Below are 20,231 nucleotides of genomic sequence, written 5' to 3' on the forward strand. Positions count from 1 at the left end.
ATTTCTGACATCTGATGTGTTTGCAGTCAGACTTGGACGATTCCATTCATTTTAATGCAGTCAAAAATCGTTCAATCGTTCAAAACTTTGGTAAAATCGTTTAATCGTTCATCTGACAAGTCTGACAAATCTGACCGTGTGTATGCTCCATAATACTGATGACCTCAAAACTATGAAAGAACACATGGAGTTATGTTGTAAACAAAAAAGTGTTAATGGTTTTTGCAACTGCACTTGAGGATACATTCAAAGTTCTTGAAATTTTCCGTATCAACTGATCTTCATGTCTTAAAGTAATGGACTGTCGTTTCTCTTTACTGAGTTTAGTGGTTGGTGCCATAATATGGATTACAACAGTAGTCAAATGGTGTCCACTGTGTACTAACCCTACCTCTGCACAACACAAACTGATGGTCTCAAACACATTAAGAAGGCAAGTAATTCCACAGATTGGCTCTTGACAAGGCACACCTGTTAATTCAAAACCATTCCAGGAGACTACCTCATGAAGCTCATTGAAAGAATGCCAGGGGTGTGCAAAGCTGTCATCCAAGCAAAAGGAGGCTACTTTGAGGAATCTAAAATATAAAACATATTTTGATTTAACACTTTTATTTAGAACATAATTCCATATGTGTTCTTTCATAGTTTTGATGTCTTCAGTATTAATCTACTATGTTGAAAATAATTTAAATAAACAAAAACAATTGAATGAGAAGGTGTGTCCAAACTTCTGACTGGTACTGTGTGTGTATGTGTATGTGTGTATGTATATATGTGTGTATGTATATATGTGTGTGTGTGTATGTATGTGTGTGTATATATATATATATATATATATATATATATATATAAAATTATTTTTTTTTTTTAAGATTAGTAGAATTTGAGACTAGCAGAGTGAAATTTTTCAGTAAGGGTGACTATTTTTAGCGCTTCCATGTAAGGAGATAAAAATTTGGCAAACAAATGGAAGCTGCTCAAATCAATTTGGCAATACACTTCAGGTGCATGAAACAGGGTCATGCTAAACAAAAAAACTAAAAGGGGGGGTGTCACCAAGCACACTAAATTGTAATTGAAACAATTCTTAAAAACTATATAGTTTTAGAAATTCAGAGATATTTGTTGCATGCATTTGTAAATACATGGTAAGCCACCAGGCCAACTTCAAGGCTTCTCTGATACTGTTGGTCCCTACACTGCATGGTAACACTACCCATTCTAGGCTATGTAATTGTCTATTGTAAGGCTTCATGGTAAAGGCACATACAGAAGTACATCCAAATTGAGAGCCAGCTCACCCGAGAGTCACACCTGAAACTCCAATTACCACTATAAGAACCAGCATGCCCTCCAAATGCTGGTTCCATCTATGCCTCTCAAAACAGCAAACAAAGTGGAATCTGTGGAAATCATGAAAGGGGAGGGGTCATAGTAAACAAAAAAACAAAGTGGGGTGTCCCCCAGATGTCCCTGGTCACTTCCAATGTATTTGCAAATGCATGCAACAAATATCTCTGAATTTTTATTACCATATAGTTTTCAAGTATTGTTGTAGGTACAATTTAGTGTGCTGCTGGATATCTGGGGGACATCCCCCTTTCTGTTCTTTTTTTTGTTTAGTATGACTCCTCTTTTCCATGCACCTAAAGAGTATTGCCAAATTAATTTAAGCAGTTTCCACTTTGTTTGCTGTTTTGAGAGGCATAGATGGAACCAGCATTTGGAGGGCATGCTGTTTTTTATAGTGCTAATTGGAGGTCCCAGAGGTGACTCCCAAGCTGGCTCTCAATTTAGATATATTTTTGTATGTACCTTTTCCATGAACCTTACAATAGACAGTTACATGGCCCAGAGTGGGTACTGTTCTCATGCAGTGTATCACAAACTCATGGATGGATAATGGATGTAGGTCCGTACTCTGGATTGGCGAAGTCCCAGAACAGAGGCGTGGAGTCTAATGTTTTGGTGGTAGTCACCAGGCACCCCCACAAGGAGGTATGGACTTAGTTGCACCGGACACACAGGGGTATCCAATTAGAACTATAAAACCAGCATGCCCTCCAAATGCTGGTTCCATCTATGCCTCCCAAAACGGCAAATATAACAAAGCGGAAGCTGCTCAAATCATCAGGTGCATGAAAGGGAGAGCTCATTTTACACAAAAAAACAGCACACTAAATTCTACCTGCAACAGTACTTGAAAACTATATGGTTATAGAAATTCAGAGTTAATTGTTGCATGCATTAGCATATACCTGGTAAGCCACCAGGCCAACTTCAAGGCTTCTCTGATACTGGTGGTCCCTACACTGTGTTACAGCGCAGCCGAACCCGGTGTTAACTTACCAGGTCCTGCGGTCCCGGCCGGTATAGGACAGCGGCTGACCCTGCTTGTTGACTACGCTGCTTCTGTATTTCCAGCAGCACTCCTGGACACGCCAGCACCTGTACGAGGAAACCTGGGCAGAGTGCTGCGACTTGCGTGTCGGGTGCAGCTAAGTCCATATTTCCTTGCGGAAGTCCCTGGTGCATACCACCTGCATTTTAGACTCTCTGCGCCTCTGTTCTGGGTCTTCGCCAGTCCAGAGTATAGGCATACATTCATTATTTATCTGTGACTTTGTGGCAGAATACTCTGGCCCAAAATGGATTCTGCTGGTAACCCCTTGCCACGTGACTGTCTAGTAGAAAAGCAAGAGTGAGACCAGGCTCAAATCCTGAAATGCCTGCAGATGTTCGTGCATCAAGTTGGCAATCGGATCTCCAGCACAGCCGGCGTCACCTCCTGCGGTGCCTGTACGCCTCTACAGGGTCATCTGCACCATTATGGATTCCAAATTCCACCAAGTATGACTGAGATCCCAAGAACTGCTAGGGTTTTCTTAACAAGTGCTCAATCCAGTTCGAAATCCAGGCTGCAAATTTTTCATCAGAAAGAACCAAGATGGTCTACATCATTTCCTTACTGTGGACAGGCTCTAGCCTGGCATCTCCGCAGCTGGGAAGGAATGATCCCTTGGTCAATGACGGCACTAACATTTAAAAAGCTTTAGAAGGGTCTTTGATGAGCCTGGCAGGGTGTTGTCGGCAGCATCAGCTATCCTCCAATGAAAACAGGGTAGTCAGTCTGCAGGTCAATATGCAGTGCAATTCGGAACCTTTGCCTCCGAAATGGGATAGAACAATGAAGCATTGGTTTCTGCTTTTATGCAAGGACTTTTTGAACAAATTAAAGATGTCCTAGAGTGTTGCCAATGTCCCTGGACGATCTAATCTCCTTGTTCATCCGGGTAGACCTTCGCCACAGAGAGAGAACACGGGAGTGGGGAGCAGTCTCTGTGCTTCAAGCTTGCACCTCGTTTTGACTATTCCGGTAGAACAACCTGAAAAACTCATGCAGTTTGGGAAGTCACGACTACCGATAGCAGAAAGCGAGAGGAGGTTCAAGAATAAATTGTCTGTACTGTGGTGAGCCAGATCATCTACTTGTCCATTGTCCTAAGCATCTGGGAAATGAAAAGGGCCTAACTGATCAAGGGGTGGTCTGATTAGGTACACTTCAGGACACCCCAACTGAGAAACTTCCATCACAGTTGGCGGTCGATGTGATTTGAAAAACCATCAGAGACTCTTAAGGCCTTCTTTGATTCAGGTGCCGATGCCAACTTTAAAACCACCAAAAGGTCCAGGAGTAAAGTATTCCCAGTGTGCCTCTACAAAGTACAGTCTGCGGCAATGGAGTGGGCGGGAACAAACTTCCTATGGCTACCATCCACTCATGACCCAAGAGATCACCATGCAAGTTGGCTCTTCATAAAGGGTAAATTTCATTCAACATACTTCCATCAGCTGACAGCCCAATTATCCTAGTTCTCCCATGGCTACGCAAGCACGCTCCCACATTAGATTGGAGTGAACCCCAAATTCTCTCTTTCACGGTCCATAGGGATCCACAGGGATACCATGGGGGGATATTGTGGTTGGAGAGATCCAGGCACTTAACAGTTAAAGCTTCAGCTTCCTGAATGCCGCTGGTCCTCCTCCATATATATACTCTGCTCCTAGCCACAGACATTCAGTTGTTAGTTTGGTGCGGCAGGATTAAGACGCACCTTTGTAATGGCAATTTATATAGAAAGCATACCCACACCAGTGTTCAAAGAACTTGTAACTTTAATTATCCAATAATAATGGGTTCTATATCCTTATATCATATATTGCATACTCTTGGACTTATTTGTCACAGTGTAGATATGGATATATGGTGCTACTCTAATGCTTCAAAGAAGAGAAAAGGAAAGCATCTAATAGAGTGCACTCTGAACCAACAAATATTAAAACTTAAACTTTTATTATCTGTTTAAAATGATACGGTAACAAAATATTGGTGAAATATTAAAATATAGAAGTGTAAAGATCAAGAAACAGTGTATTAAAATGATTATTAAACTATGACAGCTGCTGTCTCAATTTTTTATAGTCCTGTTCACCTCCTCTCATATACGTGCTGTGTTGCTTATTTTATTCATATGAGGTTGTGCTGATTGTCATTACATCACAGTCATATATAGTGGAGTATAAAGAGTATCAACTTGACATATATATATATATATATATATATATATATATATATATATATATATATATATATGTATGTGTGGAAAACGGGATGTTCTGTCCCTGCAGTTCAAGACTCCAAGTATAGATATATGAACCTTTTATAGATGCTATTAGTGTGCCATATATCCATATATTATTAGTGTTATTGCAAACCAGACATATTACAGACAGACAGATTATGTTCTTCAATATAGTGGCTATAGGGATCAGCAACCCTAACCTATAACCATATGCCGTGTGTGATGTGTTGTAACACCACTGTTAATATTTATTACTTATATAATCGTGTTTCCCTTTAATCAGTATCCCCCTGATATGGAATTTTCCTGTACTGCAGCAATTATAATCACTCGTGATTGTAACTGGGAAGTCAGGGTTGTTCAAATATATCTTAGCAACAGGCTATATTTGCCTGGTATACATATACTGAACAGTATAACTTTCACAGCCTCAGCTGTTTTGGCTGGCTGGCTGGCCCGATAATCAGGAGATTTCAATCTTTCTCCTCACTCTATCAGTATGTTAGTTATTCACTGCAGTTAACTGTCTCCCTGCATAGTGGCATTTGTAATCGTTAGTAATTATAGCTGGGAGGTCAGGGTTATACAAACAGATCTTAACAGCAGGCTGTGTCTGTGGTGTGCACACACTGAATAGTCTTATACAGCTGCAGCTAATAGCTAGCTGACATGGTGATTAGGAGGTCTCTGTCTCCTCACTCTGTCAGTGTATTTGTTGTTTACTGCAGTTAAGTTACAAATAATACATTGTATCAATCTATGTTCTCAATTATAGTCAGGCCCTCTGAGAGCCGCTGCGGGCCCGGGTAATAAGGGGCGTGGCCTAATTGTGGGAGGCGTGGCCACGCCCCCTCCCCGGAAAACAAAAAACAAAGATTTGCAGCGCCCTGCTCAAAGCCAGGGGGGGCGCGATCAGTGTGATCGCTCCCCCGCACAGGCATAGGAGACTGCTGTGGCTGCTGCTCAGCAGCAGAGAGCAGTCTCCACTGCAGCTCAGCACACGCTGTGTGCTGGGCTGCTGTGAGGGAGGGGGAGCGGCGCCGGGCCCCTCAGGAAGCCCGGGCCCCGGTAATATGTAGCCGCTCCCCCCCCTCTCGGCGCTCCTGATTATAGTAACATGATGTAGTGGATAGGGCACACTGTAGCAATCAATTTCAAGCACAAACAGGACTCCTAATGATAGCAGCAGTCGTGCACAAGCCAACGGCCATTTCACCATAAACTTTCAAGGCAGCGTTAGATAAAATAATAGCTATTCTGGCGGCTTCAAAGTCAGCAGGTCTGCCATCTACGGCTACAATAAAGTCTAGGTACGTTTCTTTTCAGTCCTTCCATCCTCAGGGATGAGCAAGGTAAGTCTTTTGTTAAACCGTCTAGTTTTCGCCGGACTGCAAGGCGACAAACTAAGAGGGCAGCATAGGGGCAATGTGTTTGCTAGTTTGATCCGGTCCCTGGCAAGTACCCCAATGTACATTTCACCTAAGGCATAATCATGGAGTTAATACACACTTAGAGCTATTGAATTAAGTTCAAAATGTCCTAGAAATTAATTTTTATTCCTGGGTTGCTTAATTAATATGCTTGCAGTGACTGGAAAATGGTAAATATCCATGTTTATGCATAAGGAAATATACATATCTGGTGTTTCTTAAGGAATATATCGACACAGCAAAGAACATGATTCTGTATTAAATAAATTACAGAGAGTTACATCATCCTGTTACAATTGCCAATAGTGTAGGTAACATTGTGATCTGACCAAATCATTCACATTTTTTCTGCTTATACACCTAGTGAATAATTGTGCATTACCTCAATTTTTGTCTATTCAGACAGTGCCTGTCACTTATTTTAAAAATTATTTTTATTTTTAATATTTCACCCATTTATGGGTTATATGTTTGTTATAATTTTATATGGAATTTAATAAAGGTTATATTTAATGTGTGACCAGTGCACTGCACCACTATCCTTGTTTTTTTAATTCTTGATATCTTCTCATAGTGGGTAGCACCTCTTTAGTGAGTAATTAATAAATTTAAATTTGAATATTGAAGAGAAGGTCACTGACTGGTGCGGTTGTCTCCTTTTTCCAATTGTATGATTTTCTAAACAAATGGGGTCTACCAGAAGTAGATCTCATGGCATCACTTAACAACCACAAGGTCCCCAGGTACTGGTCCAGGTCTAGAGACGCATCAGCAGCCTTTGTGGATGCACTGGCAGTAAGATGGGACTTCAAGCTGGCGTATCTTTCCTCTGATTTTCCTCCTACCAAGAGTTCTCAGGAAATTCAAGCAGGAAGGTGGAACATTAATACTGTTGGCTCAGGCTTGGCCCAGACATCACTGGTTCACTGACATACAGAATCTATCCATATACAGTCCGTATCCTCTTCCTCTATGTCAGGATCTGCTAATGCAGGGTCCCTGTCTGCATCCGGACTTAGGCCCTCATTCAGAGCCGTACGCTCTGAGCAGAGCGCACGCTCTGAGTGAGGGCCGTCCTCCATAACTATGGAGCGTCCTCCTGGATGCTCGTATAGCTGTGGGTCACCACCCACAGCCTATACGAGCGTGCAGTTTGATGGCCGCGATGGTCTTGACCATCGCGACCATCGAAACTGCGAGCCGGAGCCTGCGGTTGAGGTTTTCAACCGCAAGGCCCGGAGTGATTTTGGCTCTATCAGAGCCAAAATCACTCCCACTGACATCACTAGTGATGTAAGTGGGCCGGCTTCTGACGGTAGGCGTTCCCTTAGGAACGCCCCCGTCAGGGAGGCACGCCCCCGGCACGCCCACCAAAGGGGGCATGCTGTCAATCAACATCGACAGCACGCCCCCTTTGATCAGACACAACGAGCGAAGGAAAGTCCTTTGCTCGTCGCGTCTGGCGCATGCGCACGACGGAGCTCCCTCCGTCGTGCGCATGCTCAGTGCAGAACATCGACCCACTTGCAAGCGGACAGCCGCTCGCGAGTGGGTCTGAATCAGGCCCTTAATCGTCTAGCTTTGAGAGCGTGGCTCTTGAATCTTCCATCTTAAGAACAAAAGATTTTTCCAGTTATGTAATTTAGACGATGCTTAGGACATGAAAGCCTGCCTCTGCTGATATCTATTACAGGGTTTGGCATTCTTTTGGTCAATAGTGTGCCCATAGAAAGTATGATCCTAAGGTGTTCAGGATCGCCAGGTTATTGGCTTTTCTCCAGGTGGGTTTAGACCATGGTCTCCGCTTGGCCACTTTGAAAGTACAGGTTTCTGCACTGTCAGTCTGGTTCCAGAGGAAGATTGCCTCATTACCAGGTATTAGAATTTTTTTCAGGGAGTTCTGCGAGTTCAGCCTCCGTTTGTTCCACTGGTATTGTGGAATTTGTTGTTGGTTCATGAGGGGCTACAAGCTCCCTAATTTAAACCCCTGTACTCTGTAGATTTGTAATGGTTGTAGAGAAATATCTGCACAGAACATATATTATTTGATTATCTTTCCCACTCATAATGATTTTTCCTATATATTTATTATCTTAGTGGGAGGTGCTTCCCAGGAATAAAACAATACAGAAGCAAAAGAAAGCAAAGTATTCCTATAATGGGCACTCACAGATTAACCATGTCTAGACATACTAACTGGAAAATAAATCTATTGGTGACCTATTAGCAATTATAATAAAATGTAACCTTTATTAAATCCCTTTAAAATCGGGTCAGCGAAATATACAAAAATTGTTTTTAAATAAAATTATTAGTGCAAGTGAATTCAAAAGTATATGTTGTACTCCACATTTGTTAGTCTTGTATCCCTATAATTGTTGGATCTTAATACTCTGATTATTTCTGTTCCAACTAATAAATAAATGTCACAACAGATCTCACAGTGTGTTCTTTTACAAAGACAATTGTATTCAGTATGTGATGTCAATGAATAGATGAACACATATACTCTTATTGCCACTGTTCATACCTCTGTTTAACTTTAATCCTGCTGTATCAAGGTGGAATTATACATATATACCCCTAGCCTTATTTTGCAAGACAGATATGATTATGAGTATATTCCATCAAAGGACAATTGGAGTATCCCTGACGCCAAACAGCGGTCAGTATTCCTTCACTCAGTCACTGAGAATTTTAATCCATTGTACTTCTATAGTCCTACATTGATGTACTTCTATACATGCTACGAGACAGGTAAGTAAGGGCACCATATGGCTGTGGTCACTCCTATTATGATCTGTGATGCTACAATATAATATCACAGATGCAACCACTCCATAAGCCTGTATTCACACACTGTTACAACTCTCAATCTCAATACTCCCAGTGTGGTTTATTTAATGGTATGCTGCCTTATTGGACAGTTATCATACCTGTATTAGGGGCTAGGCATATCGATCTACTCCGGCATTGTGTGGTCTCATACACATACTATATTACAAACAGGTTGATATACCATATTATGGTGATCACCACTGTAACACAGTTCTGTGATTATGTGACATAATATCACAGATGTAACTGCTCCTTTCGCCGTTGTTCACACACCTCTGTGCTGCCCTTTTAATACAATGTAGCGCCGCTGTTTATATCTCAGTCTCGATCATCTCAATGTAACATTGTCGAGAAAGTGCCGCCCTATTTCACAGTTGTTATGTCTTTATTAAGAGCTTTTGTAGCACTATACTCCGGCGTCTAAGTTATGCCTTTCATTTACAACAATCACAACATTATATCAGTTGCAGGTAACTACTTTATCTGACAGTATCTGTGTTCAGGATTTTGTGAACTACTGCATCTCAGCATCTGAATTGCGCTTGTTTCTTTGGGCAGTTACAGAACTCTATTAGTTTCACACATCATTCTCTTGTGGAGACATACAATATATTGATATTTTAAAAGGCCCAGGTCACTCTATGCATCGCATGCCTGTGCTGTCCTGACGCGCGTTTCACTTGTCAGCTTAGTCATAGGAGCAACCAGACCACTAGGTTGCCATAAGTTATATCCTGGTTCTCCACCAATCACGGTTCAAAACGTTGATTGACATTATTCTACACCAGTGTTGGCTAACCTTGACACTCCAGCTGTTATGGAACTACATAACCCAGCATGCACTGCTACAGTTTTGCTATTAGGGCATGCTAAAACTGTGGCAGGGCATGCTGGGATATATAGTTCCACAACAGCTGGAGTGTCAAGGTTAGCCAACACTGTTCTACACCAATGGGAACCTCTCATAAGCATTCTCACAGGCTATTTAGATCTCCATTGTAAAACAGTGCAATACCATAAATAAATGTAAATAGAATTAAATAGAAATAGGAACAGAATGGATAAAATCATAAGTATATTCATTTATACCCATTTTACACCGGAGCTAAAACCCGGGTTTTTGAAGGGTTAACCCGGGCAGCTCCCTGGTGTAAAAGGGGAGAGGGTTGGATCGCCGGGTCGAGTGACCCGGCAATCCAACCAAGGTAACTAGCCGGGTTTAACACAGGCATAGCCCATGAAACCCTGCTGTGAGAACAGTGCACTCCGGGTCACAATGAAATGGAGTGCGCTGCTAGCCGGCCGATTGGTCCGGCTTCAGTGGAGCTTGGAGATAACGTCATCTCCAAGCGACCACTTTAACTCCTGAAAAGCCGGGTCTATGCAGACCCGACTCCGGTGTGAGCGGCGCCGACTCAGGAATATCCCGAGTTGGTGCCGGCAAAATTCCGGGTCTGATACGGATAGGAACTTTGTTCCAGCTCCAAGTCAAACCCTGAATTTAGGTGGAAAAGGGGTATTAGTCAATTGAACACCTTATTTTTCTTATGTTAACCTATATAATATATAAAGTATAATAAAATAAATATATCTTAATTATAAAACACATACATATTACAATTCTCATATATTTCTTTAATAATAATATATTTCATATTTATATAATTTTTATGATCCAACTTACAGTGCGTTATATTGTGTGAAATAAACTATTGATTCGTTCATAGTGCTCTCATATATATATTACATCACAGAAAAAATATAAAAAAATATATATGTAATCTATTAATATATGTGATTATCAATTAGTATAATTATAAGAATTAAAAAAAACAGAATGTGTATAAATTCTTTCTACACCCCGTGAACAGGATGTAATATACAGTACCTCATATCTAGTGATAGTGACAATCTAAATGATCTAAATTATAACACTTTTTTATAGTGTGCATGAAAATATTGTGAAAAGTAAGTGAACCCACTTGGAAATCCAAATAAATTGTATGTGCGCAAAAAAGAACTTTTGTGTATTAAATTGTACTAAATATTATCTAAAAATAAACCATCCCATACCATCACTTATTTACATGATCATCACACCCAAACTGATCTTCCATATTATGTCATTACATAAATAAAAGTCAATATACAAATTTTACTTCAACCACATTTTTAAAACATATGTTACAAGGTGTCAAGGTAGGAATCCTCCATAATTAATATTATCATTCAGTCCCATTGGCTGCAGACCTCCCAATAGAAAAATCCAGTGACTCTCACTTCTTAATAATTCTCTGCTCATGTCTCCACCTCTAATCCCAAGTTGTATTTTCTTGCCCCAAATTCTTTCATGTACTTTGGGTCACCAAAATGTTGGTTGTGGAAATGTTTAGATACCGAGGTTAATTGCTTAAACTTCACCAAGTCCGACTCATAATTCCTGATATTACCGGCATGTTCAAGGACTCTTTGTTTCAGGGGTCTTGATGTCATACCTATATATCGTTTAGCACATGGGCATGTGATACAATATATTACCCCAGTGGTGTTACAATTAATGTAATCTCGTATTTTATGATCTTTATTGTATTTGTCCTTGAATGGCATTGTTCGTGTCATGTAGTTGCATGCCTTGCAACCACCGCATTTGTAAGAGCCTTCTACCACTGCTTTTCTCTTTCTTTTACTATTAAAATGACTGTGAACCAATTTATTTTTAAATTGGTTGACCGCCTCCAACTTACTGAGGCTTTAGGTCCCAGGGCTTTGGAAAGATCTTCTAAAGTAAGCACAGACCAATGCTTCTGTATTATTTGTTGTATGGTTTGCTACTCCATACAAAAATCTCCTATATTTCAAATTACTTCTGGTTTGTTGGTCTTGATCCAATTAGAATATAATAGAGAGTTTCTGTTCTTCTGACTGGCCTCATACCATGCTTTTTTGATGGCCCTCTTACTATATCCTCTCTTGATTAATCGATTCTTCAATTCTTCTGATCTAATAGCAAATGACCCTGGATCCAAACAATTCCTCCTCAGGCACAAAGATTCTCCCTTAGGAGTACCCTTAAGAACTGAAGGGGTGTGTGCTGGTGTGATGTAGCATGCTATTCATTGCTGTATGCTTTCTATGTAAGTCTGTCAAAATCCGTCCATCTTTCATCCTTCGTATCTTCAATCTAGGAAGGTTACTTCTCTTACTCACTTCATAAGTGAGTTTAAGGTTCAGAATTGTTATCATTTAAGAGGTTGATAAATGTCATAAATTTCTCCTGAGGACCATTACACACATTATGAGGAGATCATCAATATATCTCATCCAATTGAGTATATGACGAGTGTATTCCTCATAGACATCATTGAAAACAACCGTCTCCTCCCACCAACCTAAATAGATGTTAGCGTATGTGGGGGCACAGGCCACCCCCATAGCTGTCCCTCTGACCTGTATATAAAATCGGTCATTGAATACAAAGAAGTTTTTTGTAAGTACAAAAGTCAGTAACTGTATGAGGAAGTTACCAAATTCCGTCGGTCTATTTTTCCAAAAAATATCTTATTGACTCTATACCCTTCTCATGCAGGATACTGGTGTATAATGACTCAATGTCACATGTAGCCAGAATGACACCTTCATCTACATGGACCTCGTCAAGTTTACACAACACATCCATAGTGTCCTGTGTGTATGAGGGTAAATCAACCACCTATTTTCTTAGGTGAGTGTCCAGGAATTAAACATCAAATTTTTATAACAGGTGATGTCATTTAGTTGTTAAACATCAAATTTTTATAACAGGTGATGTCATTTAGTTGTTTCATTGCCTCTATCAAGTATTGTTCTTTGGTCCATAATACTACATTCCCCCTTTATCCGAGGGTTTTATCACTATGTCGTCCCACATTTGGATTTCATGAAGGGTTTGTTGTTCTTCCTTCTTTAAATTAGTAATCATTTGACGGTATCTGTTCTTGTTTTCCCATAATTTGTCCAGGTCTCTCGACACTAGATTTATAAATGTACCAAAATCTGGACATACATTCATTGGTGGGAAGAAAGTTCCATTCCTTTTGCATATGGGTCTTGATGTAGATTCTGAGGATTCTGTTTCATCGGCCAAATCTTGCAAAATAGATAAAGCTTCTCTCTCTTCATTGGATAATTTTGTGGTTAAAGTATCAGTCACATTCCTTATATTAAGTTGAGACTTATCGGTATTATCTACGAAACTGGTAGAAATTTTTTTTTTAAGGCGAAGTCTCCTCCCAAATAGTTGGAGGTCCTTTTCCCATTTACATCTATCAAAGTGAGCCTCTGGGGAAAAGGTCAGGCCCCTATTTAGGACCTTCAAATGTGCATCACTCATATTTCTTTTGGACAAATTGATGACTCTCAGCTTGTCATCATTGTCCAAGGATTCTATTTCCTCCTCCTGTGTAAGTCTCTGGTACCTGGGAGTTTCTTGAACATCTCATCTGTCTCGAATTTGGGTGTTTCTTCCCCTCCTGATCTTCCTCTTGGGGGTCCCGGGTCCAGTGGTGTACCTTGGGATGCATCTAAAAAATCCTTTGATGAGTGACAGGGTAAGTTGCCTCTTATTTTGAATGAATATTCTGACCCCTCTGTTTCTGATGACTGTTGGTCCGTAGAAATATAACCATGTATTGGTTTTCTCATTATGTCTCCAGTTCTCTTATTTGTCTTAAACATCCATCTAAATACCTGGTTGAGAGCATAGTCCCTCTTATCCCGAACAAACTTATGTCTCTTCTGATCCGTAATTAGAGACTCATATTCAGCAAGTTCTTTTTTATATTTCATAAAAGTCTGCTGGAATACAACAATTTGTTCATGTGTCTGTAGGTCATTAGTCAGTTGATCAATAGACAATTACATGGCCCAGAGTGGGTACTGTTATCATGCAGTGTAGGGACCACCAGTATCAGAGAAACCGTGAAGTTGGTCTGGTGGCTTACCATATATTTGCAAATGCATGCAACAAATATCTCAGAATTTCTATTACAATATAGTTTTCAAGTATTGTTGCAGGTACAATTTAGTGTGTTGGGGGACACCTCCCATTCTGTTTTTTTATTAGGTTTGGATGGTAGGGTAAATTCTGGAAGGGAGGCTATGGATCTATCCCAAGCTGCTAGGGAGTTGCCAATTATTTGGGAGAAAAGTTTTTAGAGGCAGACCTCATCAGTAAGCTGTGCGATCAGAGATGCATCTTAATATTGAAGTAAATAGGGGAGAGCCAAACCTCCAAATCCTTTGAGGATAGTCATATCTGCTATAGGCAATCTTGGGGAGTTTAGCATTCAACATGTATGTTAGCACTAAGGACTGAAGTTTGTGAAGAAACTTCCTGGGTATACTCAGTGGAATCATATGAAAATAGTACATTAATTTCAGCAAATGTGATATTTTAGATGCTGACAGACTGGCTCGTTTTGCATCCGAGGTTTGGTCAAATTTGTTAGGTGTAACAGAAGGGACGGAATTTTACTTCAAAGATGTCCTTGATATCCTCCAGTAATCTGTTTACCCAAATAAGATATACTGGTTATCTTCCATACATATTTGTGTTTACTTTTCAAGAGGTGGCATAATTGTGGAGAAAGATAAATCAGCAATTCCTTAGATTTAGTCATGTTTAATTTATAATAAGAAGCTTAACCAACTGAATTGGTCTGGAATATTATACAGAGAGGGGAGTGAGGCTGGTTACAAAAAGAATGATTTTTTCAGCAAACAAGCAGTTTGTGTATCGTACCCTACAGTTCAAAAGGATGGGAAAATAGTAGAATTAATATCCAAGTTGAAAGAGGGTATCGAGTGCCATTTGTAATGGGAAATGTTCTTGATAAGCCATTCTTGAAACCCTGGCTCTTAAGGTATTACTGTGCAATCTGAACCTCCTTAGTATTTCCTACATATAATCCCAATGTAGGTGATCAAATGCCTTCTCTGTGTCCAGAGTTTATAGGGGTGGATCCCTAGGGATTGGATGCTGTGATCAGCTGGTCTGGGAGCAGCTCTCTGAGTGGACAAAGAGCGTCAACATGGCTGCATCCATACTGTCATTCTGGAGGAAATTCTGGCATGCAGTTTGTATATCATCATGCTGGGGAGACACGCTGTGAGCAAGTGACTGCAGAGAGCTATCTCCATGCTCAGTGACAGGACACTGAGCAGGCGGGGCAGGAGTAGACCTCCGCATCAGCCAAGAGTTTTGTGCAGTATGAGCGGACCTCTGTGCTATCCTGGACAGGCACCGGAGAGGTAAAAAGGTGGTTTAAGGTGTTCAAAACGTGACATACTATACCTATGCATAATACTGTTAACACTATACTGGGGAACTGTATACCCCAACCATGAAAATAAGTAAAAGTAGAGTTTAAATGATTGAAAAACATAATTTTATTAATGTGAATTTATTATCAACTAAGTACTGAATAACAGTTTCCTAAATTAGTCTATTGACAATCAGGACATAATCACACTTTGAGTATTGCAAATAAACCTGTGACATTTTTGTTTTTCTGTCAAATTTCCTAGGGCATACACAACAATGTCCTGCTCTAGCAGTGTTTTCATTGAGGACAGTTTGTGATGGGTTAACTTGAGTACTTGTGTAAAGAACGTCACTGACTAGTAGCTCCAAGTTTGACTGCTTCAAATCCAGGGACTTACGAATTGGTGACCAAGATTTAGAAGAAATTTCTTTCTTGGAATTTCCTTCTCTCCTTCGACTACCAGCATAATAGTGTATATCAGGGTAGCAGTAACACCAGCTACATTCATCAGCTTATCAAAAACACAGAGGCCAATAATAGTAAGAATGTCACTTCAGACTGGTAATGCCAGACACTGTCTCTTCAAAACAGTGAATTACTCACCCAAGCTGTCAGAACATATTCTTATGGTGCATACAAGATGCAGTCAGGAAGCCGATGGTCGAAATGCTGACCACCGGCTTCCCAACTGTCAAATCCTGGCAAGGTACAAATGACAGGCATCGGGAGACCGACGCCCGGCATACCAAATGAAGGTAAGTCAGGTGCGGACAGCCGTGGGGGGAGGGTTAGGTTTTAGGGCTCCTGGGGGGGCTTAGGGTGAAGCACCCCCCTGGGAGGGTTAGGTTTAGGCTAGGGAAAGGGGGGGTTAGGCACCCTTGGGGGGAGGTTAGGGTTAGGCACCCCTTGGGAGACTTAGGTTTAGGCTGTGGGTAAGGGGGGTTAGGGTTAGGCTCCCCTAAATGAGGGTTAGGGGGGGAGTAGGGTTAGTAAATACTTACCTTTGGAGCTGTTGGGATCTTCACTGCTGCCGGTCTTCCGGCTGTATTTCATACCGATCCCGTGCATACACACGGTCAGATTGTAAAAGTCGTTCAATCGTTCTTATCATTGATATATTGGGCATGCATTGACCAACGACGTGTGTTTCCACATGTCAGATAAAGATATCTGACATTGACTGTGTTTTCATTAAGATTTGGATGATTTAATTCATTTTATTTAATGTAAAAAATCATTGATCATTGTGAAAATAGTTCAAATCATTGTTGAAATCGTTCATCGTTATCATTCAATGAAATCAATGATCTGACATATCTGACCGCGTGTATGCACCATAAGTTGTAACAAGTAGTTTGTTGATTCTCTCATGTGGAGACAGCACCTTTGGGACATGGGCACCACCATCTTGCCTAAGATCATTTGAACGCTGCTCAACTAATGCCAGTTCAGATTTCCTGCACATGACTTCTGTGACCAATCAGTAGCTAGGGTTCCCTATATAATTTTCTCCCTGGCCACTTCTAATTGACAAAACAACTTCTGTTGTATTCCTGTCTGCTAGTTCCAATTGCAAGTACTCCACAGTCCAGTGTGTTCCATACAGCTGCTATGTGTTTTCCAGTGCTAGCCTTTATGCTGAGCGTTATTCTGTGACTCCTGTATGTTGTATGCTTCAAGTTATTGCCTGTCATGCTGTATTCAATTAAAGACTTCTGTAAATTCACGAAGTGCTAGTCAGCACTGCTGAGCACTCTCCTGTGAATCCTGTGCATTAGCATGCATCCAGGTTCCTGCCTGTCTTGCTACATTCCATGCAAGGCTTCTGATCCAAGGTATTCACTTACTAAGCACCCATCTGTCCTGCTTGTGCTACCATAGACTTCTGTTTATTTGTAATTCGAGTTACTTTCAATACCACTACATTGTAGACTCATGTGTTATGCGGCCCATACACGGTGCGATAAAAACACATACAACCTGTTGATTTTTCATTCGATCATCCGATCTGATGCTTTGTTTCACGATTACAAATCGTAAGTGATTGATTAGTTGTGCACATAACCATTACGATAAATTTGCTGGAATGTGAATAGGGGAGGGCTTATCTAGGGGGTATAAAAGACAGCTACCCTTTCAGGTATGTTATATACTCTGCTCTGTGACTATTGAAGCTTGGTTGTATACCTAGTGCTAGTGTGCTTTATTAAAGGCTTGCAAAGTGTTGTATTTCTTCTAATTTCTATCATTTTCTGATGGATTCATATCGCCATAAGCTTCTGCTAGCCTATGGCTACTTGAAGCTGAAATGTGAGGAAGCTGAGGAGATGAGGAGGAGGATGAGGTCATGCTGGACTAAAGAGTGGCTGACGAGGAGGCAGAGTTGCCCTCATATGCCCCTGATGATGGAGATTAGGGAGAACAACCTGGACGATTATTGCAACTATCTGTGTATGGGTGACGACACCTTCCAGGAGTTGCTGCGTGTGGTGACTCCCTATATTCAGAGGCAGGACACCAGCATGAGGATGGCCATTCTGGCTGAGGACAGGTTGGTGGCTACCCTGCGATAGCTGGCTAAAGGATGGTCTTTCGAAGACCTGAAGTTTGGGACCCTCATTTCCGCCCAGGCGTTGGGGCGCATAATACCTGAAACCTGTGATGCCATTGTAAAAGTCCTAAAGTACCAGTATTTTATGGTGAGTAAAAACACAACACTTTTTTTTTTGGTGTAAAAATTATTTTATTTTATTTTATTTTTTTGCAACCTGTTTGCAATCAAATGTTTTGTTAATTAACGTAATGTTAATTACAACATATTACGTTGCAGTCAACATAGTAAAATATAAAACAATGTTTAATCAAACCAACATGGTTTGTTTATTACACAACATATTTGCCAGTTTTTTGTCGCCCCATACCGCTGGAGGATAACTTTTCTCTTTACAGGAACACACATATAAATATTATCACACATTTTTTGTTGCCCAATACCGGCTGCATGGTATGCGGTGTGTCAGATGACGGATTGAACAGGCCATGAAGCACATGGTTCAAGTGCAGATTGAGGCCCCGGCAAACCTCAATCTGCCCTTGCACCATGTGTTTTAGTGGCCCTGCCCAATCCACATCATCCACACCCCATACCACGCAGCAGGTATTGGGAGAGAACAAAATGGCTGATAGAGTAGAAAAAAAGAGCATAAAACTTTTTCCAACATCACCCAATATTATAAAATTCGGTCCCTCAGCTAACATGGCACTATATAAAACCTCTGTAGAGGTGTATGTGGAGAGGTAGGTCCTCTCGGGCCTACTGTAAGTGGGTGGGGTGTAGGAATGGATGAGGATGGCCCCATTCGTTCTGTGGCCAGATAGGTTGGTGGTGGGTGACCATGGTAGGATGGTGCTGCGTAAGGAAGTGGAGGTGACAGGAGTAGAGGACCTGCACGTGGAAGTGAAGGGGATGGGGTTACATGGTCTAGGTGAAGCGTGGAGGTGCCTGTCAGCTTCTTTAATTAACCCTGCATAATGACCTGGTAAATTATTCTTTCAGCATGAAGCTGTTGCTCCTCCTCCTTCACACGCATGCTACTTGTAACGTGTGACCCCAGGCTGTTGAAGTGATCTGGGGGTTTGCAGAGTGCCTGTCTGACTTGCTGTATTAATGGATCCAGGTTTGGCAGACTCCTGCGTGCCTGTCTTCTAGCTCGGCGGGGAGGCTGTGGTGCCTCTGCAACACTTACAGCAGTTGTAGCCGTTGCACTTGGTGGACTAATAGAGGGGTCCAAGTCAGCCAGGAAAGACTGTAGGAGTAGAGAGAGATTAATATTAATATACAGTAAAGTCTAATTTATAATTTTTCTTTATTTTAGTTTCCTACAACAGTGGAGGAGTGGCAGACCATAGGTGATGAATTTGATTGCCGCTGGAATTTCACAAATTGCAGAGGTGCCATTGATGGGAAACACATACGTATTATCCTGCCTGCCCACAGCGGTTCATTTTTATTTTAGCTACAAGGGCTTTCACAGTATTGTGCTGATGGCGGTGGTCAATGCCAACTATGAATTTATTTATGTGGACGTGGGAAAAAATGGCCATGCTTCAGATGGTGGATCCTTCAAAAATACGGAATTTTATAACAGACTATCCACCAACCCTCTCAATTTGCCATCTTCAGCAGTTACAAAGCACGGCCTCAACTATGTGTTCGAGGCTGACGAGGCATTTGCTCTACATTAACATTTATTAAAGCCGTATGGACAAAGGGGACTGAGCAGAGAGAAATTCATTTTCAATTATCGCCTATCTAGGGCCCGGCGAATAGTTGAAACTGCATTTGGGATAATGTGCAGCAGGTTCCGGATATTCCATATAACTATAAACCTTCGTGTGGACAAAACTGATTCTGTCGTCATGGCCGGTTTTGGATACGTCTTCTCACCCAATCCGGACAAGCCTCATCATGGAAGGGGAGGGAAAAGGTGACTATGTCTTCTATCGCCGTTGCCCTGCGATGTTTGTTTTTATAGTCCTTGGCCTTCACCTTCCAAAGGCACTCGTGAGCGTGATAACGCTCGAGAAATCCACTTATAAACTGGCGTTCTCGAGGGCTATTCATTTCTGTGGAAATAAAAATCAGAAACATCTGTAAATGTAATATATATGTTTATTTTTAAATGTTTTGAAAATTGTATTGTTGATCGTTGATTGTGTTACAAGGTTTATGGTTGAGTTTTTAGTTTATAGTTGGTTGAGTTTTTAGTTAATAGTTGAGTTTTAAATTGATTTTAATAAAATTTAAAATTTTGAAATATTTATCTGTGTACATAAATCAGTAGCATAGTGGTATATAAACAATGGCAGTGCCAAGAGTCATATGCATTGGTGGCATAGTGGTATATAAACAATGGCTGTGCCAGGGGTCATATGCATTGGTGGCATAGTGGTATATAAACAATGCAGGCCCATGTGGGGGGGGACACATTGGTGGCATAGTGGTATATAAACAA

This window comes from Taudactylus pleione, unplaced genomic scaffold, assembly GCF_031769625.1.
Source record: "Taudactylus pleione unplaced genomic scaffold, aTauple2 ptg000317l, whole genome shotgun sequence".
Classification (NCBI taxonomy): domain Eukaryota; kingdom Metazoa; phylum Chordata; class Amphibia; order Anura; family Myobatrachidae; genus Taudactylus; species Taudactylus pleione.